The 6,000-nt window shown below is 43.5% G+C and overlaps 1 long non-coding RNA gene across 2 annotated transcripts in view; it reads right to left on the reverse strand.

Moving 5' to 3' along the window:
* Window positions 1-4,935, reverse strand: part of LOC136792866 (uncharacterized) — a 267,506-nt gene extending 262,571 nt beyond the window's left edge. For both annotated transcript variants that reach the window (XR_010837413.1, XR_010837415.1), the window contains exon 1: window positions 4,675-4,935. This is a non-coding gene — a long non-coding RNA (uncharacterized lncRNA). The remainder of the gene's footprint in view (window positions 1-4,674) is intronic.
* Between the last annotated feature and the right edge of the window lie 1,065 nt (window positions 4,936-6,000).

The following is a 6,000-nucleotide window of genomic DNA, read 5'->3' on the forward strand; positions in this document are numbered from 1 at the left end:
TAAGTCAGACCGATAAAGACAAATACTGTACGATATCACTTATATGTGGAATCTAAAAAATAATACAAATGAATGTATATGCAAAACAGAAACAGAATCACAGATATAGAGAACAAACGAGTGGCTACCAGAGGAAAGAGGGAAGGAGGGAGGGACAAATTACGGGTATGGGATTCACAGATAAAAACTATGTACAAATGGATAAGCAACAAGGATATATAACACAGGGAATTATAGTCAGTCTTGTAATAACCTATAATGGAGTATAATCTGCAAAAAAATACTGAATCACCATGCTCTGTACCCGAAATTAATACTGTAAGTCAACCATACTTGAATTTTTTAAAATTTTTATTTAAAAAAAGGAAAATGGGAATAATACTTTGCATGTTTTTTTGTGAAAAGGGATAGCATATGAAAGTGCCTAGATTAGCTAAACACATAATGAATAAAAATGTCTATCTTCCAAAGTGCCTGGCACATAGCTGGCACCCAACAGAAAATGTTTTTGCTTCATGCTATTGGTACAACCCTGAAAAGCTCTATTCCCTCAGTCATGAGTTCCTAAAGAGTAGGCAATGGGTACCCAGCCCGTGGAGCCAGACAAAGAGGGGTGTGCACCCTGGCCCACTCCACTTACCACTGCATCACCTTGGGTGGGTAGCGTCAGCATCCTGCTGTGGGGCTCTTCCCTGGCTCTGCTGAGGAAGTGGACCCAGGAGCACAGGGAAGGATGTCCAAGACACGACTGACACAGTCATGGGAACATAATCAGTACTGTAACTCCTACTGCTGTTTCCTCCATATTAAAAACTGATAAATGTCTAGTTTGGTTTGGTTTGCGACAAGGTGGTTGAGGTGCTCCTTTCACCCAGCACCCAGGAAGGGTTACAGTTGAGGTAGAACAATTAACAAACAGACTCTAAGGGTAAGATTTCATTTTCTAGCTACTAGTAAGCTGAGAACAAGCCTGGCAGTAACCGTATCACCTCTTCAAAGGGCCCCAGGCTAAGAAATAAGAAATGGTAATAAATGGGACTTGTGATGAAATAAGAACTTCAATTAACCATAATACTTGATTCCCAAGCCACTCAGGTTATGTATCTCATGTTACTTTTATATAGCCAAAATACAGAGCTTGACAATGAGCAGGTGCTTTGTATTTACTTTTGACTGAATACAGGCTTTGTCACCTCTAAAACTACACGACACAAATCACAAAGTCACCTTCCTTCTGTGACACAGCCATCCTCACAAAGAGTAAGAACTCCCATTCATCAGACCCAAAGACAATCCATGGTGCCAACAAATTTTGTCTTGGCATGGCCTTCCTTTATACGTCTTGCTAATTCTAACAGCGTGCCCTTCTGTAGTTCCCAGTATCTCTAGGTATTAAATTACTGCCTGTAGTTGGTACTGCCAAACCTCAAAGCAGCACCCGCATCACCTACCCCACCCTACCTTATCCCAGTTCCTAACCAACTTTCAACCTATCGTGGAAGGGAGTGACAGAACTCAATTTCCTCTAGGTCCATTCCCTGATGCCCCTTCAGTCTACTCTGATTTACCTTACACTGTGTGTTAGGGGTGGAATTATGTCTCCCCCCCACCCCCCAAAAAAGACATGTTGAAGTTCTAACCCCCAGCACCTCAGAATGTGGCCTTACTTGGAAATGGGGTCGTTGCAGATGTAATTGGTTAAGATGAGGTCATACTGGAGTAGGTGGGCTCTTAATCCAATATGACCATGGCCTTATAAGAAAAAGAGAGACACGAAAGGAGGAGCCGTGTGATGACACAGAGACACGGGGAGCTAACGCACTGTGAGTCTTGCTTCTTTCCCAGACTCACGCAGAGCATGAGCTCCTCTCCTTACACAGCCCTAGACAACAGGTGTGTCAGACTTCCCTGTACTGTTCTGCGTTGCTTTGAGTTCCTTCTTCCTGAAATTGAATAGTGTAGATACCAATGGATTAATGGATGCCTTTTCTTTAAAGTCTTTGCACTTTTTTTCCCCAGCAGCTAAGAAGTGTCAGGGCAGTACCATGACATTGAAAGAGGAGGCCCTTCCAATTCAACAGTTAAAAGCCCAAACAATGTGCACATAAACTACCATAAATACCATTCCCACTGTTTCTAGGCATCACATACTTCGAGCAGCTCAGGGTAATACTCTCTACACTGACTTCAGAGAGCTGAGCTCTCCTCATCCAGTCATGTTAACTTCAGGAAAAAATGGTAGCATTGATCAACTGTACCACCTGCAAAACAGAAGCCAGTATTGCAAATGCAGCCAAGGTCTTGTCTGATGTCAGGTGGGGTGAGAGTCCCAGGAATGGAAACTGTTTAGCTGATTTCTCCCATTTTTCATTGTTTATGTTTTTACTTATATCCCAATTCAATGAAACACTCCAAGTGTAGGACACAGATTTGACTTTTAAAAACCAGCTGCCTCGTGTTTTGGGTCCTCCTTTTAAATTAACACACAGGCAAACGATGTCACCTCTGTGTTAACAAAGGAAACCATCTCCCCCGCCCTTTGTGTCCTCCTGGCACATCTGCTCGGGACAGAACCGGAGCCAATCCAGCCAGTTCCTTTATGGGAAATGACATTCGGCAGCCGGGCCTGGATCTCCCGTAAGCCTCAGGTACTGTGGAGGCGGCTTGCAGGCCACGCTCTGCTCTGCTCAGTCAGATGGTGGCCACAGCTGCTGCGAACTGCTCTGACCTCCTGTGCACCATCTTCCCTGGGCTCTCCTGGAAACTCCCCTCCATCCCGTCTCTACGCCCCCCTGCCCACAGTAAGGAGATGCTCCTGGGGGACCCACGAGTCCTTGGCAGGACGACTAATAATAATAACAACAATAATAATCTACTTTGGGGGAGCAGACTAATAGGAAGGGAAATGAAGTATACTTTGTAGTTTTTCTTGGAAGGTAGGATTTTTTTTTTCTCTCCCTTTAATAAGAATGTGAGCGTTTTGCTCTTCTGAAAGCACAGGTTCCGGTTCTATGCTTAGTACCAGGAGCCAGAGAGGTTCCATCGGGGCGAATCTTTGATTTCAAGGCAGCTTTGGCTCCTGTTTCTCAAACCTGGGAAGCAGGCGCAGAGAAGGCTCGGGCACAGCTTAGAAAAGCCATTCAGTAGGTGCTGCACAGACTTCAGAGCGAGCGAGCAAGCGCGCAGTTTACAATTTCCCCCTGTAAGAAGTGTGGCTAGCAACCTAGGTGGGGAGAGATATGTGGGTGGGGTGAACTTATACATAGTTATTTTATACTGTGCCATCTTGCAGCAGATTTTCTGAGAACTTCGTGTGGGTTTGTTAGGGAAGTAAAAATTGGGTCAGAATAGTTTCACACTCTACTACAACATGCCTTGCGTTTTTTTTTTTATATAGCCTCAATTTAGGCAAATCATATTCATGTATCATTGCTAATTTTCAAAACAATGACACAAGAAGACTTTGGCTAAAAAGGAATAACATATTCTAACCTACTCTTGTTTTTCCCTAATCTATCACTTCAACATTATAACAAAGGACGCAAAACTGATCTGTAAATATCATTCCTATTTTGCCAGGAAGATGGTTACCATATTTTGTGTCAAAAAAGTGTATTAAACCTGAATATTTTTTCAAAAGAAGAAGAATGTTTTTAAATGGACACAGGAGTTTCTATTTTTATTTAGTGACACGATTATCAAATTTATGACTGAAAGGAAATTACGAGTGCCATAAAATATGCTGAATGACAGAATCAGGATTCAAAAATTATTTCAATGCAGCAAAATTACCGGAAAATCTGACACGATTATATAGCACGACTGTAACATTTGTTATAAATGTAAATCCTGGCACTTCGGGCTCAAAAATAACAATTATATAAGGAAGGATGACGTGGCTACGGTTAAATAGCAGCCTTTGGGGAATGACCAAATAAATGCTGTTGAGCGCAAACTCAGTGGTAGGTGACCTGCCAAGCAAGTTAACACCGTAGACAGCCTTTCAATGCCAAAACGAACTCAGACAAGACTCCAGCTCTTCTAATCACAGTCCAAACCTCGCCTAGCATCTGGAACCTTCTTTGCTTCTAGGTAGTGCTCATTCAAAGGAGCCCACACAATCCAGACCAGTTCTGAAAATTTGAAGATTCCTAAACGCTTTAAAAATGTGATGACAGTTACGGATTTCCTGTGCAGAAAAATGCATGTGTGTGTATATATATATATATATATATATATATATATATATATATATATATTTATATTCCCTTTCCAGATGTTCACAGATTCCTTAGAAGATCTAAGAGCGACAGTTACCCATGGATCCCTGATTAGGAACTCCTGATACAGAACATAGCCAGAGCAAGCAGAATCAGCAGTGCTCTGGAACTGAGGTTCATCTTGACTCTCATATTGAAAGGTCTGCTTTGCTCGTACCTGCTGAAACCCAAGACTGAGTTGGGCGGCTCAGAGCAGGAGTCGGTGACTTTCACCAGAATATGCTGGTTTTCTACCATCACTAAACCATGCAGTGCAGTAAGTTCAATCATCTCAGCAAATATCAGTCAACTATCTGAAATCCTTCCTTACGTGAATAGACATGCAATTAAATCATGTTTTTCCATTTCACATAATAGTTGTAACAATATTAGCTAAGATTTATTAAGCACTCACCACATGCCAGCCACCATGCCAAGGCGGTGTGAACGTTCTCAGCAGAGCCTCCCAACAGTCCTGCCCGCTGTGGACCACTGTTCTCCCCGGTGCAGGTGAGGACACTGGAGCAGGAGAAGGTGGGTGCTCACCTTAGTGGTGCTCACGTCCACACCACCCGTCTGCTCCTAACCTCAGCACCATGCTGCGTTGCCTCCTGGGGTGATGAACAGGGCGAGCTATCTTCCTTCAGGAAGTAGCGGTGGGCGTCCCTTAACTGAGCTCTGGTTACCAGGTCGCATTCACCTGCAAAGACAGAGCAGAGCACTCTTTTACTCACAGGGTTAGGGGCTTTGTTGAGTTGCTACCCTTTTAAGTTGTCGATTTTCATTTTCATTTTGCATCTTCCTTAAGGTCTGTGAAAGAAGGACACTCACCTTCTGTCCCCTTGTGTTTATCTGCTACAGGACCTGTCCTCTTCCAGCAACCTTGAGTTATGAACCTTTGATGTTTGGGCTTACATTCTAAACACTTGACTCTTGAGTTGTCTTTTTGTTGTTGTTATTCAGTATCATGGCCCTGACCTGAACCCAACACTTTTCGTAAATGGGTATGAACAAATCTGGGAGTACTTCCTAGCTCCGGCTCCAGAGATTGAGTTAATAAAGCTCACCCTGTTGAATACCAGCTTCCACGGGAACTTTAGGTTGTATAACCTCTTTTTCTTGTAGGGATTCAGTGATAGAAGGCAAGCTGTAAACTAGAGATGCACGTGTCTGGTCCTTCTCTGCCATCTCCCTGTAACTATTTTCTGATGTGCAAGCTTGCGCTTGACAATCTCCTCCCCCTCCCACTTCTCCCACCACCTCCCTTTTCTCTTATGTCCCTAGGCCTTCAGATCCCACGAGTTACCCTCTTTTTCCTCTCTGAATTTCTGGACCAGAGAATGCTGGCTAGACATAAGAGAGTTCCATTTTGTGCTCATTGGACCAAAGGAAGCAGATAAACTATTACGAGTCATTGTAAGTTAACAGAATATAAAATATTCAGATCATACAGTATGGTCTCCTCTGATGTGAGTCTTGTGCCATGGAACTCTGAGTTTGTTTTAAGGAATATGAGAAGCCCCAACTTAAACAGCAGCGGGAAGGAAGGGAGGAGATGTCCCCCGGCCCTGATCTCACTAGAAGCACATTTCCAGCACACTTGCCCATAATCCGGGCTCCCACATGATTGTGCCCCACAAATAATCTCACTGCACATCAGGCTGGGAAATGAACGCTGGCAGAGTCCTGCTAAATTCTCCTAAACTGGCCCCTGGCGGGAGCAAAACATCCCCAAATGCAT

This window comes from Kogia breviceps, chromosome 17, assembly GCF_026419965.1.
Source record: "Kogia breviceps isolate mKogBre1 chromosome 17, mKogBre1 haplotype 1, whole genome shotgun sequence".
Taxonomy (NCBI): domain Eukaryota; kingdom Metazoa; phylum Chordata; class Mammalia; order Artiodactyla; family Physeteridae; genus Kogia; species Kogia breviceps.